This window comes from Manis pentadactyla, chromosome X (genome assembly GCF_030020395.1).
Source record: "Manis pentadactyla isolate mManPen7 chromosome X, mManPen7.hap1, whole genome shotgun sequence".
Taxonomy (NCBI): Eukaryota; Metazoa; Chordata; class Mammalia; order Pholidota; family Manidae; genus Manis; species Manis pentadactyla.
The window spans coordinates 44692374-44715815 of record NC_080038.1 but is presented as its reverse complement, the minus strand read 5'-3'; the positions used below and the strand labels follow the sequence as shown (position 1 = coordinate 44715815).

General features: G+C 40.5%; 1 protein-coding gene and 1 non-coding gene across 4 annotated transcripts in view; one reads left to right on the top strand and one right to left on the bottom strand.

Annotated features, from left to right (window-relative positions):
• Positions 1-23442, top strand: part of SHROOM4 (shroom family member 4) — a 290444-nt gene that overhangs the window by 214167 nt on the left and 52835 nt on the right. Inside the window, exon 1 of one of the 3 annotated variants that reach the window (XM_036928888.2) lies at positions 19628-20001. The exons of the other annotated variants lie outside the window; for them this stretch is intronic. The gene's annotated coding sequence lies outside the window, so the exon portion shown is untranslated. Of the gene's footprint in view, positions 1-19627; positions 20002-23442 lie in introns of those variants that run through there. 3 annotated transcript variants of the gene reach the window in all.
• On the bottom strand, positions 7049-7154 carry LOC118933944 (U6 spliceosomal RNA). Its single transcript, XR_005033292.1, has one exon. It is a non-coding gene; the product is annotated as a U6 spliceosomal RNA (small nuclear RNA).

Here is a 23442-nt window from a genome sequence, read left to right as displayed (position 1 = left end):
TTGACCCATTTCCTACATGGTGTGTGGGAAGACATAAAGAGAGGATAGAGAGAAATGCAGGTTTGGAAGGCCATATTAAGGAAGCCCATGCAACTTAAGATTCATGTAGAGGAACAGTGAGAGGTAAATTTGAACAATCTCTAGAAGACCCAGAAAAACAAACTTTACCTAATAGGCAATGGGGAGCCATTACAGGATTATAAGTAGGTGAGTAAGAATGAAATTGTTGTTTGTAGGGAGTTAGTGTGGGTTGGACTGAATGTAGAGAGGCCATGTGAACTGATTGCTTATGTAGAGTAGTGACAACAGGAACAGACAGGATGGGTTGATGGAGGGACATATTTCAAAGCCAAGACTTGGTGACTGAGTCCATATGAAGCAGAGGGGAAGTAAACAATGGTTACAAGGTTTGAGCGAGTTAGACCTTTAATAATTTAAATCAAACAAAACAAAAAGATAATTTAGGAAGAGATATTCTTGGTGTCAATGTTGGTTTCATTTTTGTTTTGTTTTGTTTTGTCTTTTGATTGAAGTGATTGATGGACTATGTAAAGATTCAGTTGGCACTTGTAGAGCATACATAGAACTGGTGTGGTGCTTAGTTGAGAGATCCAGACCAGAGATTGTCCTAGACCCATAGAAGGCTATTCCTAAACTCGTCTCAATTACACATAAATATCTTCAGGTGGGCACTTCATCCTAAAAACATCACCTGTCCTTAACCTTCTTCCTCCTCCAATGACCAATCTCTTTTCCCTTATAGCCTAACTTCTTAGGCTCTTGAAAGTTCATCTTACACTCATCTTCTCCATTTTCTCTTTTTCATGTCCCAGTGCAGTATGGCTTCTGCCACTACCACAACACTCTTCTCTTCCAAGATGAATTAGTGTCCTTCAGACTGAAAAAAAAAAATCAAGGAGTATCTTTCCTTCTCCTTTTCCAATGGGTAATTTTCCAGTAGCAGTTTTTCAACAGTGTATTTCAGTAGAAGGAACATAGCCATTGGTATATAATAGCACTGGTACCAAATCATATATCAGCTGGCTGGCCTTTAGCAAGTTACTTAATCACAATTTCCTCATCTGTAAAATGGAGATAATGATATCTGCCTTATAGAGTTATATGAGTAAGTGAGGATATATGAATAAAACCATTTGGAAATAGTTGTTGTTCAATAAATAGCCCTGTTGAACAGAAATTAATTCATTTACATTTTTAAACATCTTTTTTCAGCTAGTTTCCTTCCTACTACTTATTTTTTACTCTTTTTTCCTTAATTTCTCTCTTAACTACTGGCATACCTCAGAGCAGTGGTCCTCAAACTCGAGTGTGCTTTAGAATGCACTGGAGGGTTTGTTAAGGAACATATTGTTGCTCTCCTACCCCCAGAGTTTCTGATCCAGTCAGGGCCCAAGAGGTTCTCAGGTACTGCTTGTGCTGCAGGTCCAAGGACTGAATTTTGAGAACCAGTAACAGAGTTCTGTCCTCAGAATTCCTCATTCTATGAACTTTTCTTGAGAGGCTTCAGGTACTACAAATATCTATATTCAGAGAAGACCACACTCCTAGATTCTAGATTATCATTTTCAACTTCATGTTACACTTCTCCACCAAGCTGTCTCTCAGATACATTATAATCTGATATACCTAAGCCAATTCTAAAGTACATATGGAAATGTAAATACGTAATTTCAGTCAAGAAAGGTTTCAGAAAGAAAAGTAATAAGGGAGAAAAATACCAGTCTTGTTGAAATATATTATAAAACTGCAGTAATTAAAGTAGTTTGGTACTAGCACATGAATAAACAGGTCATTGGACCATAATTGAGTCCAGATATTGATCCAAAGACATAGTTTAGTATATGATTTTAATATATTATTTTATCTTGAAATAGTAAAGGTCTTTCTAAGAAATACACAAAAAAGACACAAAGGAGAAAATTGTTAAATTTGACTACACAGAAATTAAAATTTACATCAGCACAGAAATATATAAACAAAATCCAAAGACAAAAAACTAGGAAGAAGGTTTTGCATCTGATACTGGAAAGGGCTGGTTCTTTTAATATATAAAGAGTTCTTGAGATTGAGAATCACTAGGGAAAATACCATTTGAAAGAAGGATAAAATACTTAAACATGCAATACAGAGAAAGAGCAAGTTGGCATGTAGTAGTAAATGAAAAGATGCTGAACAACACTCCTAATTAAAGAAATACAGATTAATTTAAACAAGAACCTTCACCTTAAGATACAATTTCCACCTATCAGAATGGCAAAAATCAGAGCATTTAATATACTTTTTAAAATTTGCAAGCATGTGGAGAAACGCACACTCATACCTTGCTATATGCCTTGCTACTCAAACTGTGATCCTTGGACCAGCAGTATTAGCATCATCACAGAGCTTGTGAAAAATGCAGCCCCAATCTGGACCTACTAAATCAGAATCTGCATTTTAGTGAGATTCCCCAGGTGATTTGTTTGTACATGAAAGTTTGAAAAGCCTTGCTCTAGTACATTGTTGGTGGAAGTGCAAATTAGCATAGCCTCTTTGGATTTCAAAAGATTTTTTATCAGTTAAACATTTGCATACTCTATGTACCAGAATTCCACCTGTAGGAGTTTATCTAACAGATACAATAATAATGTATGTGTGTAAAGACATACAAATAATTCATTGCAGTATTATTTGTATTAGCAAAAAAATTAGCAACAAACTCACTATTCATTAATTGGGCAAGGGCTAAATAAACTGAAAAAATGCACATGTTGCAATACTATACAGCTATTTAAGATTTGTGAGAAAGTACACATGCAGATATGAAATTATCTCCAACATACATTGTTGAGAACAAACAGCAAGGTTCTGAACAGTATTTTAGTATGCTTTCTTGTATTCTATTATTATAATTCCCATTTTACAAATAAGTTAGTGAGGCAGAGCTGTTAAATAAAGAACCCAAGGCCACACAACTAGCAATGGTGGATTCAGATCCAGACGGTCTGGTTCCAGAGCTTATGCTCTTAAAAGTATGCCACATTGCTGCTCAGGGAAAAAGAAGAAACTGATAACAGTGGTTTCTCCTGTAGTACGGGGGACTCATTTTTCATTGTATTTACCTTTATACTATTTGAATGGCTTGTCTTTTGCAAGTATTGTTTTAAAAAATAAGAAATACTTAAAAATCAACATCCAAAATTGGACTAATTACACTCCCCATTCTTCTTCTGCTGGTGATATGCTAAATAATTTATTGAAGTGAGAAATCTGTCAGACACACTGGACTTCCTTCTCTTCCTTACCCCTCACATCTGTCAAATCAGGCACCAAAATGTGTTGGTGTTACTTCCTAAACAATTCTCGTATCTCCCTCTCTGCTCTATCCTTGAATCGGAGATCACTTGGACTGTAACATTCATTTCCCAAATGGTCCACTCTATTCTCCCTACAGAATGCCAACAGATACATCTTTCCAAATGCAAATCTGGTCCTGCCACTCCTGTGCTTAAAATCTTTCACTGGCTCCCCTGTGCCTGTGGGAAAGTCCAAACTCATTAGCATGGCAACTTAGATCTTCTGTGTCCTGGCCCAGATTGCCTGTCTAGCCTTACCTCCCACCTCCTCTCCTTATACATCCTACCCTCAGAACACCATTTTTTCCTCACATTTCCATGATTTTTACATGCTATTCCTTCTGTAGAAGTGCCTTTCATCTGGGTCAATTCCTTTGTGTGGATTTCTCTGGCTGCAGTCTCTTAGACATAATGTATTCTGTACTGGGCAGGTCAAGACATCCTAAAGTTCCATGGTCTCTCGGTTTTCTACAGGAAATGCCTCCAGTATCAACGTGTTCCTGTCTGAATCCTGTGCATTCACACTTGTTGTGGACCCCCAAAATGGATGTGGTATCCTGCAGCCTGCTTCTCTAGCTCTCTCGTGAATAGTTTAGGGGTTTTTTTTCCCAGGTCTCCCATAGGCCCTCAGCACTCCTCTTGGTTATCCAGAACATCTGGGAGAATTTCATTTTATTCTCCATTTTAGATTCATTATCACCTCCTCCTCATCCTTCTATCTCTACCTGTAGGCAAGGCAGGTTAGAATAGCGGTCTACAACATGGGCTCTGGGGCCAGGCTGCCTGAGTTTGAATACCATCTCTGTGACTTTTTAGTACTATGATGTTGGGCAAGTCACTCAACCTCTCCAATCCTCTATTATTCCCCTCTGCAAAATGGGGATGACAATAGTCACACCTGCCTCACAGGGTTGTTATGAGTATTAATTATTTTAATATTTGTAATACATAGTGTATACTAAGTGTTTTTGAAATTTTAAAAAATGCCTTAAGTATGAGGTGGGAGAATTTTCTCAAATTGGCATACCAGGAAATGCTTTCCCTCTTTTGGAGTTCTTTCATATTAAAGGTGGCTCATTAAGATTAGGAATGAGTATATGTGAGACAGCATATATACTTGTCCCTTCTCAAGTCTCCTGTGATTCTGGCTTATTCCCCAAATAGACAGATTGAAAGCTTTTTGAGGGCAAGGATCATAGTGCAGACTGTTTAGACTCCTTGGTACCTACTAGATACATCGTAGATAGTGGGTCTATTACCATTACTCTTAAAATTAAATCCAGAGTCTTTAAACAGTGAGCCACTCACCTGGTCCCTGGCTCCTTCCCCAAACTCATTTCCTACCCATCTTTGTCTTTCTCATTCTACTCTAGCCACATTGGCCTTCATGCTGTTCTTGGACGATGGTAAGTGAATCCTTTCTCAGGACCATTACCCTTGCTGAAGCCTCTGCCTAGAAAATTCTTCTCTCAGATATTTGCCTGGCTCCTTCTCTGACTTCATTTAGGCCACTGCTCAAATATCACCTCCTAAAAGAAGCCTTCCCTCACCACACTCTCTGAAATAGCATTGGCTCCCACAGACCCCTGTCAGTCTTTCCCTTATTCCTGCTTTCTCTTTTTTATAGTACTTATGATTACCTGACATGTTATATATTACTGAGTTGAACCCCATGAGAGTGGATGTCTTGTATGTTTTGTTCATTGCTCCGTGCCTATCCCCTTGAACATTGCTTGCTTGGCTCAATAACTAATGGATAAATAAACCATTCAATGAATAAATGAATTAATTCAATGCTAGTACCTGTGTAGAGGGGGAAATATAAATTATGTTCACTCCTAGAATTTTGAATACCTTATAATTTTCATTCCATGATTCTGTCCTTCAGCTTTAGCATTTTCAAATTAAATCTATATCCATGTATGGGTTTTGTTTCAATTTTACAAACATCACCTTGACAAAATTTAAAATCAAATTTAAGCCAAGTCTAATTTTCAAAAAAATAACTGATTTGTTTGTTCTCCATCCCAAGGGGGAGGGAATGTGTATGATTGAGTGCATGCATGTATGAGAGAGAAAGAGAGAACAACTAACTGCAGCAAGGAAATTCAGTAATGTAGGGAGTGATTTTGGGGGTGATAGAAGTAGGGGAGTCCACATTCCTCAGAAGGAAAATTATTTCATTTCAATTGCTGTATTTTTTTCTTAATTATTGTTTCAAACTCCTTTTAAAAAAAATCCAACTGAAAGCCAGAGAAATGAACAGCTTGATGAACTAGAGATTTCTAGGTATAAATAGATCAGATCAGGGGCTCATGCAGAGCTCTGTGGAACCATGTGAAAACCTTTATGAAAAGCAACTTCAGAAGGGGAGTTAGATGTGTGGCAGCTACTCACCCATTCAATCTCCCCCCAACAAGGGAAGCTGTACCCCAGGAATTGCCCTCTTGGTTCTGGGACCTTCTTCACCATGAAGTGGTATGTTCCTGCCCCTGGAACCCAAATTCTGTTCAAGCAGCTGCCCTCTATTATGTACAAAGCTACTGACAGTTGAAGGGAGGCTCCTAGCCTGCTTTGGAAGACAAGATCAAAGCAGCAGCAGCAGCCAGTATTTTTAACAAACCATTTGATAGCATTCTTTAGAGTGATGGGTCTCAGACTGGAACATGCATCAGAATCACTTGGAGGGCTGGTTAAAATTCAGTTTTTGAGTGAGTGGGGTGCCAGAATTTCATTTCTAACAAAGTCCCAGGTGATGCTGATGCTGATCTATAGAACAAACTTTGATAACCACATGTTAGGGAAAAACAGGAATTTGGAAGCAAAGTTGGGCTCCAGCCTTGTATGATTCACTTCACCTCTTTGAGCCAGAGTTTCTTCTTTTCTAAAATATAAAGCTGTTGTAAGGATTAAATGGAATGGTGTCTATGAAAGTTCTTTGTTAACTATAAATATGGAATATAAATATTAGCAACTAGATGGCTTTACAAATGTACTGGCTGCCACCCTGTCTTTCTTGCTTGAGGATTTCAGCCCAAGGCAAGTTCACTATGGATTCAGTGTAGAGTGGTATCCTGTTCCTTTGGAAAACTTTTCTCATTCAGAAACAATATGTGTAGTGTAGAAAAGTTTGAAATATTAAAAAAGTGTAAATAATAAAAAATGACTAATTGTGCCACACAGAGATAAATACCTAATGTAAAATATTAGTGTATATGCATCCAGCCTTTTAATTTATGTGTATGCTTGCATATGAATATATATATAATTGGGCTGGTACTGTGTACAGGTGTGTATACTATTTTTTCACTTATTATTGTATCTTGAGTCTTTTCCAGGATTATTAAGTAGTCTTCAAAAACATGATTTTTTAATGGCAGACTATTATTTCTTCATACACATGTACAATACTTGACCTAACTCTTCCTAAATGTTGGGCGGTTAAGTTATAATTTACCATTATAGATCACCCTACAGTGGATGACACTTCATGTACATAAATCAGTGTATGCATTTCTAATTGCTCTCTTAGGATAAAATTGTAAGAGTGGAAAGAATAGACTAAAGGGTAGAAAAAAATTTACAAACAGATATAATTCATACACCCTAAATTCATTACTTTCAAGTGTATAGTTCAGTGGTTTTTAGTATATTCACAAGTTGTACAACCATTACCACTATCTAATTCCAGTAAAAATATGGAGTGCTTCATAAATTTGCATGTCATCCTTGTGCAGGGTACACATGCTAATCTTCTCTGTATCATTCCAATTTTAGTATATGTTAGCTGAAACAAGCACAGTAGGAACATTTTGATGTCTCTTGATAACGTACGGCAAATTTCCTTGTAGCTAATGGGTAGCCATATCCATTCCCATTCAGAAATGTATAAGAATGCCTATTTTCCTGCAATGTTGCTGACAAAGAAATACATTGCCAATACCAATGAAAATGACATTTTATTGTTTTGTCTCTGATTAACTCTTCTTCCTCTCCCACCTGAACTATAGCTGTTCTGTAGAGATCTGTCATCCACCCTCTTCTCTTTGCACACATTTACAGTGGGCAGTCATATCCACTGCAACAACCTCAGCTGCCTCCTCTATGTGGATATAATGACCACATGTCCACACCCTTCCATAACCTCTTTGTAGCACTGTAGCCCAGACATCAAGCTGCTTGCTGGGTATGCCTATCTACATAAGAAGCATAACAAACAAACTCATGTCTGCTGAAGCCAACTCCTGTTTGCAACTTCCCTATCTAGATCAGAGTTTACCACCATTGTCCTCCATGCTTCACAGTCATGGTAACTCTGCTCTCTCCTCCATACTTAATTCATAGTCCAACCTTGTTGACTGCCTCTTCACATCCTTCCCTTTGGCTCCATCCCCACTGCTATTGCTCTAGTTCTACCTTTTATTGTGTCTATTGTGCCAGCCTGCTCACTTCTCTATGCTTTCAGTGTTTATCCACATAAGTCATCCTACACATCACTACTAAAGTGACCTTCCTAATATATTGCCTTTACCATGTTGTGCTTATATCCTGGAACTTCCAAAGCCTCTCTTTTGCCTATTGGATTATGTCAAGCAAATGCTTTACTGTGACATGTAAGGTCCACCATGCTTTTGCATCATTTTAATTTTACTTCATGTATCTTAGAAGAAACTGTGTGTTCTTCATTCAGCATATTCCTGCTTTTCTCACTGTTTTTTATGCAAAACCTGGCCTGACCTCTCCTCTGGTCTCCAGTTAAAATCATACTGAATCTTCAGAAATTAGCTAGGAGGCTCTATGAAATCTTCCTTGATTTGACCGGCTGTGCTTTCTCCTTTTATTTTTATTTTTATTTTTTTTAAATAATTATTTTTTATTGAAGGGTAGTTGACGCACAGTATTACATTACATTAGTTTCAAGTGTACAACACAGTGGTAGAACATTTATATACATAATTCTAGGTTCCAGCTATCACCCTACCAAGCTGTTACAATATCTTGACTATATTCCTTATGCTATACATTACATCCCGGTTACTTATTTATTTTACCATTGGAAGTCTGTCCTTTTTTTTTTTTTTTTTTGTGAGGGCATCTCTCATATTTATTGATCAAATGGTTGTTAACGACAATAAAATTCTGTATAGGGGAGTCAATGCTCAATGCATAATCATTAATCCACCCCAAGCCTAATTTTCATCAGTCTCCAATCTTCTGAGGCATAACAAACAAGTTCTTACATATAGAACAAATTCTTACATAATGAATAAGTTACATGGTGAACAGTACAAGGGCAGTCATTACAGAAACTTTCGGTTTTGCTCATGCATTATGAACTACAAACAGTCAGTTCAAATATGAATACTCATTTGGTTTTTATACTTGATTTATATGTGGATACCACATTTCTCTCTTTATTATTATTATTTTTAATAAAATGCTGAAGTGGTAGGTAGATACAAGATAAAGGTAGAAAACATAGTTTAGTGTTGTAAGAGAGCAAATGTAAATGATCAGGTGTGTGCCTGTAGACTATGTGTTAATCCAAGCTAGACCAGGGCAATAAAACATCCACATATGCAGAAGATTTCTCTCAGAACAGAGGGGGTGAGTTGCTAAGCCTCACCTCTGTTGATCCCCAATTTCTCACCTGATGGCCCACCTGCGACTGTGCCTGTCTTAGGTTGTTCCTCCCTTGAGGAATCTTACCCGTCTCTGGCTAACCAGTCATCTTCCGGGGCCATACAGGGAAATGTAAAGTTGGTAAGTGAGAGAGAAGCCTTATTGTTTGAAAAGGTTAGCTTTTTACTTCTTTGCATATTTATGCCCTGTGGCTTCTATGCCCAGCATTTGTCTTGAGGTATCTTTGCCACTTGGAAAAATTATGATACTCGGTAAATTTGATATGAGGCACGAATTCTATTTAAGGTTTGTAATTAGGAAGGAAGAAGAAAAGCTATAGAAGTAGCAGGCGGAAGAAAACATGGGAAGATAGATAGTTTCTTTGACATATCTTCTTGTAGAGTAACTTCAGCATGTATAGGTTTTAAACTACTAATTAAATTGTGCACACACATTAACATAATAGGAGTATAGTTACATAACCAAAGCATACCTGTAATTACCAGCCATCTCCAGTGAAACCAAGAAAACCAGTTAGGCAACTTAGGCATTTGTGAAAACTTATCTATGATATGGTGGATATTGTCCAACTGAACTTGAACAGTCTGAGAGAAATCAGACAAATTAAAACAACCCATTCCTAGGGACTGTTCACATGCCATATGTTCTTTTAACAGTAAATAGTCTGTAGTTGTAAGACTTTGGAGCGCTACAATTTGCACTTCTCCAAATTCTTGGTTGAGTTCCAACAGTATAGATCCAGTCAAATTTGTTGTTTTACTGTATGCACAGGCCAGCTTAGATATCTCCTTCATCATTCCCATGGCAAGTCCAGGAACTGGTGGGATGAGTGCATCTACAGCTGTAGCAGTGCGTGGATTTTTGTTGGGGTTTTTTGATGATCATCTTCTGGCATGAGTCTTCCAGAGAGTGCTCATGTTGGAAGTTCTTTTTCATATTGTATCTTAGTTCATTTTCGGGGTAGCCCAAATAGGCTTTGATCCTCTGTATAAACACAAACAGACCCTTTGCCTACACTTTTATATGCCCTTTATACCCTTGTGTAGAACTCGTTGGAGGTTACCACACATTAACTGCCCTTTTTTTTTTTTTTTTGCTTTGTTTTTGATATCACTAATCTACACTTACATGATGAATATTATGTTTACTAGGCTCTCCCCTATACCAGGTCTCCCCTATAAACCCCTTTACAGTCACTGTCCATCAGCATAGCAAAATGTTGTAGAGTCACTACTTGCCTTCTCTGTGTTGTACAGCCCTCCCTTTTCTCCTACCCCCCATGCATGTTAATCTTAATACCCCCCTACTTCTCCCCCCCTTATCCCTCCCTACCCACCCATCCTCCCCAGTCCCTTTCCCTTTGGTACCTGTTAGTCCATTCTTGAGTTCTGTGATTCTGCTGCTGTTTTGTTCCTTCAGTTTTTCCTTTGTTCTTATATTCCACAGATAAGTGAAATCATTTGGTATTTCTCTTTCTCTGCTTGGCTTGTTTCACTGAGCATAATACCCTCCAGCTCCATCCATGTTGCTGCAAATCATTGGATTTGCCCTTTTCTTATGGCTGAGTAGTATTCCATTGTGTATATGTACCACATCTTCTTTATCCATTCATCTATCGATGGACATTTAGGTTGCTTCCAATTCTTGGCTATTGTAAATAGTGCTGCAATAAACATAGGGGTGCATCTGTCTTTCTCAAACTTGATTGCTGCGTTCTTAGGGTAAATTCCTAGGAGTGCAATTCCTGGGTCAAATGGTAAGTCTGTTTTGAGCATTTTGATGTACCTCCATACTGCTTTCCACAATGGTTGAACTAACTTACATTCCCACCAGCAGTGTAGGAGGGTTCCCCTTTCTCCACAGCCTCGCCAACATTTGTTGTTGTTTGTCTTTTGGATGGCAGCCATCCTTACTGGTGTGAGGTGATACCTCATTGTAGTTTTAATTTGCATTTCTCTGATAATTAGCGATGTGGAGCATCTTTTCATGTGTCTGTTGGCCATCTGTATTTCTTTTTTGGAGAACTGTCTGTTCAGTTCCTCTGCCCATTTTTTAATTGGGTTATTTGTTTTTTGTTTGTTGAGGCGTGTGAGCTCCTTATATATTCTGGACGTCAAGCCTTTATCGGATGTGTCATTTTCAAATATATTCTCCCATACTGTAGGGATCTTTCTTGTTCTATTGATGGTGTCTTTTGCTGTACAGAAGCTTTTCAGCTTAATATAGTCCCACTTACTCATTTTTGCTGTTGTTTTCCTTGCCCGGGGAGATATGTTCCAGAAGAGGTCACTCATGTTTATGTCTAAGAGGTTTTTGCCTATGTTTTCTTCCAAGAGTTTAATGGTTTCATGGCTTACATTCAGGTCTTTGATCCATTTTGAGTTTACTTTTGTATATGGGGTTAGACAATGGTCCAGTTTCATTCTCCTACATGTAGCTGTCCAGTTTTGCCATCACCACCTGTTGAAGAGACTGTCATTTTGCCATTGTATATCCATGGCTCCTTTATCAAATATTAATTGACCATATATGTCTGGGTTAATGTCTGGATTCTCTAGTCTGTTCCATTGGTCTGTGGCTCTGCTCTTGTGCCAGTACCAAATTGTCTTGATTACTATGGCTTTATAGTAGAGCTTGAAGTTGGGGAGTGAGATCCCCCCTACTTTATTCTTCTTTCTCAGGATTGCTTTGGCTATTCGGGGTCTTTGGTGTTTCCATATGAATTTTTGAATTATTTGTTCCAGTTCATTGAAGAATGTTGCTGGTAGTTTCATAGGGATTGCATCAAATCTGTATATTGCTTTGGGCAGGATGGCCATTTTGACGATATTAATTCTTCCTAGCCACGAGCATGGGATGAGTTTCCATCTGTTAGTGTCCCCTTTAATTTCTCTTAAGAGTGACTTGTAGTTTTCAGAGTATAAGTCTTTCACTTCTTTGGTTAGGTTTATTCCTAGGTATTTTATTTTTTTTTGATGCAATTGTGAATGGAGTTGTTTTCCTGATTTCTCTTTCTGTTGGTTCATTGTTAGTATATAGGAAAGCCACAGATTTCTGTGTGTTGATTTTGTATCCTGCAACTTTGCTGTATTCCGATATCAGTTCTAGTAGTTTTGGGGTGGAGTCTTTAGGGTTTTTTATGTACAGTATCATGTCATCTGCAAATAGTGACAGTTTAACTTCTTCTTTACCAATCTGGATTCCTTGTATTTCTTTATTTTGTCTGATTGCTGTGGCTAGGACCTCCAGTACTATGTTAAATAACAGTGGAGAGAGTGGGCATCCCTGTCTAGTTCCCCATCTCAGAGGAAATGCTTTCAGCTTCTCGCTGTTCAGTATAATGTTGACTGTGGGTTTATCATAGATGGCCTTTATTATGTTGAGGTACTTGCCCTCTATTCCCATTTTGCTGAGAGTTTTTAACATGAATGGATGTTGAACTTTGTCAAATGCTTTTTCAGCATCTATGGAGATGATCATGTGGTTTTTGTCTTTCTTTTTGTTGATGTGGTGGATGATGTTGATGGACTTTCGAATGTTGTACCATCCTTGCATCCCTGGGATGAATCCCACTTGGTCATGGTGTATGATCCTTTTGATGTATTGTTGAATTCGGTTTGCTAATATTTGTTGAGTATTTTTGCATCTACGTTCATCAGGGATTTTGGTCTGTAGTTTTCTTTTTTGGTGGGGTCTTTGCCTGGTTTTGGTATTAGGGTGATGTTAGCTTCGTAGAATGAGTTTGGGAGTATCCCCTCCTCCTCTATTTTTTGGAAAACTTTAAGGAGAATGGGTATTATGTCTTCCCTGTATGTCTGATAAAATTCCGAGGTAAATCCATCTGGCCCGGGGGTTTTGTTCTTTGGTAGTTTTTTGATTACCGCTTCAATTTCGTTGCTGGTAATTGGTCTGTTTAGATTTTCTGTTTCTTCCTGGGTCAATCTTGGAAGGTTATATTTTTCTAGGAAGTTGTCCATTTCTCCTAGGTTTCCCAGCTTGTTAGCATATAGGTTTTCATAGTATTCTCCAATAATTCTTTGCATTTCTGTGGGGTCCGTCGTGATTTTTCCTTTCTCGTTTCTGATACTGTTGATTTGTATTGACTCTCTTTTCTTCTTAATAAGTCTGGCTAGAGGCTTATCTATTTTGTTTATTTTCTCGAAGAACCAGCTCTTGGTTTCATTGATTTTTGCTATTGTTTTATTCTTCTCAATTTTATTTATTTCTTCTCTGATCTTTATTATATCCCTCCTTCTGCTGACCTTAGGCCTCATCTGTTCTTCTTTTTCCAATTTCGATAATTGTGACATTAGACCATTCATTTGGGATTGCTCTTCCTTTTTTAAATATGCTTGGATTGCTATATACTTTCCTCTTAAGACTGCTTTTGCTGTGTCCCACAGAAGTTGGGGCTTAGTGTTGTTGTTGTCATTTGTTTCCATATATTGCTGGATCTCCATTTTGATTTTGTCATTGATCCATTGATTATTTAGGAGCGTGTTGTTAAGCCTCCATGTGTTTGTCAGCCTCTTTGCTTTCTTTGTACAGTTTATTTCTAGTTTTATGCCTTTGTGGTCTGATATGTTGGTTGGTAGGATTTCAATCTTTTGGAATTTTCTGAGGCTCTTTTTGTGGCCTAGTATGTGGTCTATTCTGGAGAATGTTCCATGTGCACTTTAGAAGAATGTATATCCCGCTGCTTTTGGATGTAGAGTTCTATAGATGTCTATTAGGTCCATCTGCCCTACTGTGTTGTTCAGTGCTTCCGTGTCCTCACTTATTTTCTGCCCAGTGGATCTATCCTTTGGGGTGAGTGGTGTGTTGAAGTCTCCTAGAATGAATGCATTGCAGTCTATATCCCCCTTTAGTTGTGTTAGTATTTGTTTCACATATGCTGGTGCTCCTGTGTTGGGTGCATATATATTTAGAATGGTTATATCCTCTTGTTGGACTGTGCCCTTTATCATTATGTAGTGTCCTTCTTTATCTCTTGTTACTTTCTTTCTTTTGAAGTCTATTTTGTCTGATATTAGTACTGCAACCCCTGCTTTCTTCTCACTGTTGTTTGCTTGAAATATGTTTTTCCATCCCTTGACTTTTAGTCTGTACATGTCTTTGGGTTTGAGGTGAGTTTCTTGTAAGCAGCATATAGATGGGTCTTGCTTTTTTATCCATTCTGTTACTCTGTGTCTTTTGATTGGTGCATTCAACCCATTAACATTTAGGGTGACTATTGAAAGATATGTACTTATTGCCATTGCAGGCTTTAAATTCGTGGTTACCAAAGGTTCAAGGTTAGCCTCTTTAGTATCTTACTGCCTAACTTAGCTCGCTTATTGAGCTGTTATATACACTGTCTGGAGATTCTTTTCTTCTCTCCCTTCTTGTTCCTCCTCCTCGATTCTTCATATGTTGGGTGTTTTGTGCTGTGCTCTTTCTAGGAGTGCTCCCATCTAGAGCAGTCCCTGTAAGATGTTCTGTAGAGGTGGTTTGTGGAAAGCAAATTCCCTCAGCTTTTGTTTGTCTGGGAATTGTTTAATCCCACCGTCATATTTGAATGATAGTCGTGCTGGATACAGTATCCTTGGTTCAAGGCCTTTCTGTTTCATTGTATTAAATATATCATGCCATTCTCTTCTGGCCTGTAGGGTTTCTGTTGAGAAATCTGACATTAGCCTGATGGGTTTCCCTTTATAGGTGACCTTTTTCTCTCTAGCTGCCTTTAACACTCTTTCCTTGTCCTTGATCTTTGCCATTTTAATTATTATGTGTCTTGGTGTTGCCCTTCTTGGATCCTTTCTGTTGGGGGTTCTGTGTATTTCCGTGGTCTGTTCGATTACTTCCTCCCCCAGTGTGGGGAAGTTTTCAGCAATTATTTCTTCTAAGATACTTTCCATCTCTTTTCCTCTCTCTTCTTCTTCTGGGACCCCTATAATACGGATATTGTTCCTTTTGGATTGGTCACACAGTTCTCTTAATATTGTTTCATTCCTGGAGATCCTTTTGTCTCTCTCTATGTCAGCTTCTATGCGTTCCTGTTCTCTGATTTCAATTCCATCAATGGCCTCTTGCATTCTATCCATTCTGCTTATAAACCCTTCCAGAGTTTGTTTCATTTCTGCGATCTCCTTTCTGGCATCTGTGATCTCCTTCCGGACTTCATCCCATTTCTCTTGCGTATTTCTCTGCATCTCTGTCAGCATGTTTATGATTCTTATTTTGAATTCTTTGTCAGGAAGACTGGTTAGGTCTGTCTCCTTCTCTGGTGTTGTCTCTGTGATCTTTGTCTGCCTGTAGCTTTGCCTTTTCATGGTGATAGGAATAGTTTGCAGAACTGGGACGAGTGACGGCTGGAAGGACTTCCTTTCTTGTTGGTTTGTGGCCCTCCTCTCCTGGGAGAACAGCGGCCTCTAGTGGCTTGTGCTGCGCAGCTGCGCGCAGACAGGGTTTCTGCTTCCTGCCCGGCTGCTATGGAGTTAATCTCTGCTGTTGCTGTGGGCGTGGCCTGGCTCGGGCAGCTACTCCAAAATGGTGGAGTCGCGTTGGAGCAGGAGCTGCTGGGAGGCTATTTATCTCCGTAAGGGGCCTCCCTGCTCCCTGCAGCCCAGGGGTTAGGGTGCCCAGAGATCCCGTATTCCCTACCCCTGGATTAAGTGACCCGCCCTGCCCCTTTAAGACTTCCAAAAAGCACCTGCCAAAACAAAACAACGCCCACCAAAAAAAAAAAAAGAAAAAAAATTTTAAATTAAAAAAAAAAAAGTTTTTAATTAAAAAAAAAGGTTGTCGTTCGTTTTTCTTTATTCTCTGGTGCCAGCCTCAGGCCTCTGCTCACCGGTCTTTCTGCCCTGTTTCCCTAGTATTGGGGTCCCTATCCCTTTAAGACTTCCAAAAAGCGCTCGCCAAAACAAAACAGCAGAAAAGCAAAAAAAAAAAAAATGGTCGCGCACTTTTCTTATGTCCTCTGTCGCCCAGCCTCCAGTGCCTGCTCACTGTTCTTGTTGCCCTGTTTTCCTAGTATCGAGCGCCCTGCACTCTGGCCTGGATGGCTGGGGCTGGGTGTTCGGCAGACCTGGGCTCCGTCTCCCTCCCGCTCTGCCTGCTCTTCTCCCGCCGGGAGCTGGGGGGAGGGGCGGTCGGCTTCCTCTGGGCCGGGGCTTGTATCTTACCCCCTTCGCGAGGCGCTGGGTTCTCTCAGGTGCGGATGTGGTCTGGATATTGTCCTGTGTCCTCTGGTCTTTATTCTAGGAAGGGTTGTCTTTGTTATATTTTCATAGATATATGTTGTTTTGGGAGGAGATTCCCGCTGCTCTACTCACGCCGCCATCTTCCGCCCCTCCCCCTCCTTTTATTTTTAACTCTCATTTTAATACCATTTCCTTTATGACTTGACATTCTGCCCTGTTTAGTGGTTACTAGGTATATTTATTCACCCTCTATCACAGTGTAAATCCCTTGAGCACAGGGATTATATCTTCTTCATTTTGGTGTGTTCCATAGTACTGCTCCAAGTACCATAAATGTATAGAGAAACTCCATAAATGCTTGAATAAAAGAATGGAGAAGATTTCCAATTTCATTTTTTAGAACTACTAATGACTCAGTTTTGGGATTTAATTCTGCTAAGAAGGTACAGATGCCAGATGACCCCAAGTGTCATGGTTTATTCTTTCTCCCTCACACTCCACATTCAATCTATCAACAAGTATGATCAGCTCTACCTCTTCAAGATATTTCTAATCAAACCTCTTTTCTCTACCCCTACTCCTTCCTCTCTAGAACAAACCACCATTACCTCTTACCCTTAAAAGCCTTTTTAACTAGTTCCTGGAGTCTACTCTTGTCCTACCTAAATCACTCAGCCAAGTGAGATCTTTATAAAATTTAGACCATGGTAGTCCTCTGTTTAACAATCTCCAGTTGCTTCCCACTTCCCTGAAAAAAAAATGCAAACCTCTTACCTTGCCCTTTAAAAGCTCTGTGATCTGGTCTTCACAATTCCCCAACATCATCTTCCACTACTGTCCACCTTGCTCACTGTGCTCCAGCCCTGCTGAGCACTGCACCCTCCTCATTTTCATGTTTGCTCAAAGCAGAATGAGTAGGTGCTCTTGGTTCTATTGGGGTCCTTGCTGTTGCTGGCTATTGTCCAAGGGTTCATGTCTTTAGTAGTGGAGATGACTCAGTGGCCAGAAGTAATTCTGAGGGCTTTGAGAAACTTGACTTTGGGGAAAACCTTTGTGGAGTCCCTCATTCCTATGAAAAGTGGCATCTCCAGTATGAGTTTGAGCTGAAGGAGATTTGGCTTAAAGGGAAAAGAAGGGAAATCTTGTATTATACCCATAACCTTCCCAAAGGATGCTACAAATATTACTGATAGAAACAAGAGCTAGAGGACAAACATCTTCTACCTTCTTTATCATTCTGGGTGTTGGTTTAGGAAATTGGGCATCGTAACAAAAGCTGTGTCAACAGATTGTGTTCTGTGAACCTGTTGTCATTTTTCCTGTGTGCTCCTCTGAAGTCTCCCTCAGCCCTCTGGTGTCACACCCTTAGCTTTTGTATGTACTTGCAAGAGAGAAAATAACTTTCATTATTCAGATTCTTGACTTGCTACCCTTGCTTCTGCAAGCTGTGATATATACACCATCCACCTCCTTGCCCTTGGAATCACTGAGAAGAAACAATCTAAGATGGGTATGTTTTATCAGGCTATACATAGAAAAACTATAAAGTGTTCCCCAGCCCACTCTGAAAGAGAAATCCAAGTATTGTGTTGCCTCCTTTAGAAAAAGAGGTGTCCCCATGTTTTAAAGATTGCAATGTGAAAATAGAAAAAAAGAAAACAAATGTAAAGGTACTAACCACATGAGCTATTGCTCTACTTGGAAAGCCAAAAGGCATCCCCTGACACAAACCACAACGTTTGGGGAGTCTTTATTTTCACCCCAGCATTCCCTTCCTTTATTATTCACTGTGTGGGTTTCTTCTAAGCCAGTAGATCCTGAGGTGGAAGGTGGAAAGGGGAACCCTGCAGATTTACATGAAAGAACTTGACCAGGATATTCATTGAAGTAAGGGAAGGTAGAGGAAGTAGGGAGAATGTGGAGGCAGAACTGGGTACCAAAGCCCTTTCTATATAAAGTACCCATATCTCAGATGATCCATATTATAACTTTCCCAGACTGACAAGAGAGCCATTGTCCTAAAAGTGCTCTTTAAAATTATACCTATGTACATACACATATATGCAGATACACATATGCACACACACATGTATAGACACTTGTGCACATACACACAGATGCACACACATATAGATGTACACAAACATGTTCCCCCTTGATTGGGTCTGTAATAAGGAAGGATCTCAAGATCATCAGACTGCCAGGTGCCCTAGCTAACAGTGGGGTGTGAATAGGCTTTTGTAGCTCTGTATCCCTCCATGGTGATCAAGCAGCTTTTCCCCTCTTTTGTCAGATAAACAAGTCATGCACTGTTCTGTCCACTGGTCTGTGTGTGGGATTCCCTTCCTGCTGAGTGGACCAGAAAGAGCTTGGACTCCTTCATTTGGGGCAGGTGGAATGTACTATTTGGGGGAAAGCTGGAAGAGTCACAGAAAGTAAACAGCTAATTAAGGGCACTCTTTTGTGCTTTTCCTTATCAGAACACTTTCAAAAGAAGAAAGAGCCTGCAGTACGTCATGGCCCAGACCTCAGACTAAGTACAACCCCGAGCAACAGAGGCCATATTTTCCTTCTTGCCCTGGGTTGAGGTAGAGCCATGGTTCTCTTGCACATCCCCAGATATCTCTGGAGGGGTCTGCTGGGAGCCAGGCTCAGAGACAGGTAGTGCTATCAGAAGATATTGGGGTAATAGCCCTCTAGAGCAGCTATTATATCATGGTATGCTATAGCTGGAAGGGTTGTTTATGATAATGGAGTCCAGTGTTTTAATTTGCAGAGAGGAAGCAGAAGCTCAGAGAGGAGACATTGCCAGGGGTCAGAGAAAATTCATGGCAGAGCCAGGGATGCCGATTCCAAGCACCACTATTTGGAATTAGAGTCTGGTGTGACAAGGAGTTTTCTCTGGGTCTGCTCCTGTGCCCATAGGAAGTATAGACCCTGTAAATATGGCCCAGAATGGTTGTGAGTCTTTATATCTCAGCAGGGTCTTCATCTTGCAAAATCGCTAAGTCACTTGCCCCCAGCTATGTAAAATCAGCTGTAATGCTACTTGCTTTTCTGGACCTGGGGCATGCTAGCCTTAGCTGATCTGGGCTTTCCTTTTCTGGGGCTGAGAGCACCTGAAGAGATGGCTGGGTGGGGTCAATTCAGTACAGGAAGCACAGGAATTCTTTTAAGTGTATGTGTCTGGGGTATTTTTCTCTCTCACTTACGTGTATTTTTAAAAATTCTTTTTAGACACCCACTTTATCTTTCCCAAACATCATTTCCTTGCTCCTTTCCTGAGTTCTAGCAGTGGCTGGGGGCCCAGCTTCCTTATTGGCCTCTGAGATGTGGAAGGGGGCGGGCCAGGCCTCAGAAGAGGTTGGAACAGGGAGCGGGTTGGGGTGGGGGGACGGTTTATATTGCTGGAACTGCCTTTTATCCTTCCCTTTGCCACCAGGGTGCTGGCTGGTTTCTGGAGCAGTGTCTTCACTCCTTTCTAGCTCTTGAAACTAGCTTTCATTCCCAAGGCTGTGGCCACATCTAGGCCCAACAAAACTGATGGCCATACCCTGCCTTCAGCACTACTCATTTCTGTTCTTGGAACTGGGACCTGACTGTGCCTGAGTGTCTTGGACCACACTCAGGAGGTGGGGCTCAAGGCCTCTCATCTCAGGAGGTCTGAACAGGAAGGCAGATGGATCTCAGCTAAGGGAGGACCCAGCCTGCATAAAGAAGTCCCTGGGGGCTGGCTAGAGGGTTTGTTGATGAGCATCTGAGCTGGTGCATACCCAGCAGCCTCCTAAGCCATCTCCTCACCCTGCGCAACTTTCATGGTAGGTACTATTGGTAGCCATGGCCACTACAGCTGCTGCCCCTCTTCCTCCTTCCACTGTCCTTCTTCAATATCCCTTTCTTTTTGCTTCCTAAGAAAGGAATTTAGAGATAATGAATGATAGGATGTGTGTTTAATCATAGTACCTGAGCCAGCCTTCGGAGAAAGAGCAGACACTGAGGTTGTGCCTCCATAGGCAGGCCTGGAGCTGCATGGTTGCTGGTTGGCATTTTCTTACCTCCACTTATTTCTCTTCATACCACTCCCCCACCGCTAAAGAGGGGATTGTTTAAACTAGGACTACTGAGACTCTCCTTTTCTGACTGCGTCTTGAGGGAATGACTGGGAGAAGCCTCAGGCACACAAGCTTTTTGAGATAGATTCTTCTTTGGGGAGGAGCAGTCCTGTGGTATCCTAGAAAGGGCTGGAGGATGTGAGTCTCATTCCCAGCTGCTTGTTACTAGCTGTGTGCTCTTGACAAAGAAATCTGGCTTTCTGTGTCTTTGTTTTCCTCATCTGTAAAGTGGTGATAATAACAGCTTTTACCAATGAGGTTGGAATGAAGATCGAATGAATCAGCTAATGCATACAAAGTGCTTAGTGCCTGGCACATCTTAAGTATTCGATAAATGGCCCCTGTTATTATTATTCCTAAGTTTGTGGTATGTCAGGCACTATGCTGAGTGATTTCACACATGGGGCTGCATTTAATCTAGACTAGTGAGTAAGGGATGCTTATCTTCCCGTACTTTATAGATGAAGAGTCTACAACTCTCAGAACTTGTGCAAGGTCACACAGCTAGGATTGGAATGTAAGTGTGGGCAGAATCCAAGTCTGGTGCTATTCAGGAATAATAATAGATTAAGTATTAGACCCTTTAGGTAGTTTTATCTCCTTTCCAAAACTAGAACTAGAAGGTCCCAGCTCTGGCTGCAGTTCCTCCACTGGAATTCCCCCACCGTCAGCTTGTGGTTTTCAGCCAGTGGCCCCAAAGTCACCATTGCCTTACTTCTGTCTCTTTTGGAACTGTATCCTCCTCCTGGAGAAACCCTAGAGAGTATAGGGGCCTTTGTAAGCTGGCTTTCAAAGTGTGGCAAGGAAGTGGTGTAGCAGAACCTTGACAGTCGATTGACGAATCTGGTTGGGAGTACTCGTGAACCATCAAGAAGGACAAATCTGAGCTGATAACTCTTATTATAGTACCTATTATTTATTGACCACCTGCTATGCATCAGGCTGTGCTCCAGATACTTTGCGAATATCACCTCTAATCTCCACAGTGATCTTGCCAGCTAAGGGTTATTATTCCCTTTTTCAGGTAAGAAGACTGACTGAAGCTCAGCTTGGTTAAGTGACTTGCATAGAATCACACACCAAAGTGGTAAACTTAGGATATGAACCTAGATCTGTCTCACTAATTTTTGTCTTGTTGCCTACTGACTTGGTGTAGTTGGTAGGATGAGACTAAGATACATGAAATGATTATGAGCAATATAAAACATCATATTATTATAGGCTAAATTGTGAGGATGATCACTAAGGGCAAGGTCCCAGGGGAGATACTACTTGAGCAGTACCTTGAAGAACAGGTGGGATTTAGATTAAAATAGGAGTGGAAATTCCAGACAAAGGGAGCAATCATAGTAATAACTAAAATTGGTCAAGGGCTTACCAGACCCATTCTAAATAGTTGGCATGCATTGTCTCATTTGATCTTTACAACCCATTAATTAGTTCCTATTATGCCCATTTTACTGCCATGGCCACTAGAGCTCTTAGAAGTTAAGTCACCTGTCTAAAGCAACAGAGCTAACAAGTGGTAGAGCTGAGATTCAAATAAAGTTGGTCCAACATTCTACAGTGCTACATTTTATTGGAAAACTAACAGAAAAGGTACAATGGTGTGATTGGAACAGAGAAAGTGGGCTTTGAAAGTCCAGTTCAGTTTACATTTGATACATGATGGGGTAAGAAATAGGGGACCAGTGAAGATTCTTGAATAGGAGAACACCGCGATTGGCATTTGACATGATGTGACCTAAAAGCAGTGACTAGAGATAGAACAAAGGGTGACTGGCTGTCAGACTGACACACTGTTTTGGACACAAGGTGTTAAGGGCCTGGACTAGAACAGGAGATGGTGGTGGTGGATTCTGTGGAGAAATGTGATTATGTAGAATAGTCTCAATGAGGATGGAGACGGAGAGGCCAAGCCAGATAAATATCACCAAAGAGGACTCAGTAGAACTTAGTAGAATTGGACAGTTGGGGAGAAGGTGGTATCAAGGCTGACTGCCCAGATTTTTAAACCTTGGAGTCAAAAGAACTTCAGGAATCCCTGCTATGGAGGAAAGCCCCAGAAAACAGTGGTACCCTATATGCACCATATCCTCAGTGTCTAGAAGCATACTACACAGTAGATACACGTGGTACATAGTTATGTAGTAGTATGTAGTGGGATGCTTTATAAATAGCTGTTAATGGATGACTACCAGGTAACAACAGCTGGAGAAATTTCTAGCAGCATGGCTTTGATGGTTTTGTATATGACTCTGGACCAGGCACACTCCCCACCCAAGGTCTACTTATGCCTTCAGCCTCCCTGCTGGGTACTCTGAAATCCAGAACAGAATAATGCAGTTAAAAGTGGGGGTCTCACCTAGCTTTCCTCCCCATAAATCTTAGCCACTGCTGCCAACCTGTGGCTCTGGTTCCTGACCTTTGACAAGCAGCTTCCCCTTCCCTTCCTCTTACACCTCTTTAGCTGTGTCTGGGATGTTACCACTCAACTTGTGTTTTCTGCAGCAAGGTCATTCTCCTGAGGACTACCTTTTTGGGCCTTAGCCCTCTTGAGCCTTGCACTGCTAGGATTTTCTGTGTTTCCGCTGGGGTGAGGGGCATTTCCAGCTAAGATGGAATCCAGCTTGAGTCTCTCTAATACTGCTCCTGGGAGGTAGAGAACTGATTTATCCCACTATATGACAAGCTTGTTGGAAGTAGGGGCTCTTATCTTAGTCAACTCTACACTCTTAGTGTCTAGTATAGAGCCTGCCACAGTAAATGATTGAATAAATTAGTAAACAAGCTGTTATCTGTTTTTCTCTCTGTCATCTATTTATTTATCATCAATTTCTCTTACTCTGTCATTCATCTCCCTATCATCTGTTTCTCTCTATTATGTATTTCTCTATTATCTTTCTCAGAGATTTCTCCCTTTCTGTCATTTGTTTTTCTGTGTCATATCTTCCTCTTATCTCAGTCACTACCTGGCAACTTCTTACATCTTGTTTTCTTTCTTTCTCTGCCCCCTCCCCTTTATCTTTGGATACCATCCATGCCCCATGTGTGCTCTTCCCCATACCATTCTTGCCCATTTGCAAGGGTGGCATTAATTCATGTGAAATATGCCAGAGAACAGGGATAGGTACTGTATAAGCCCTT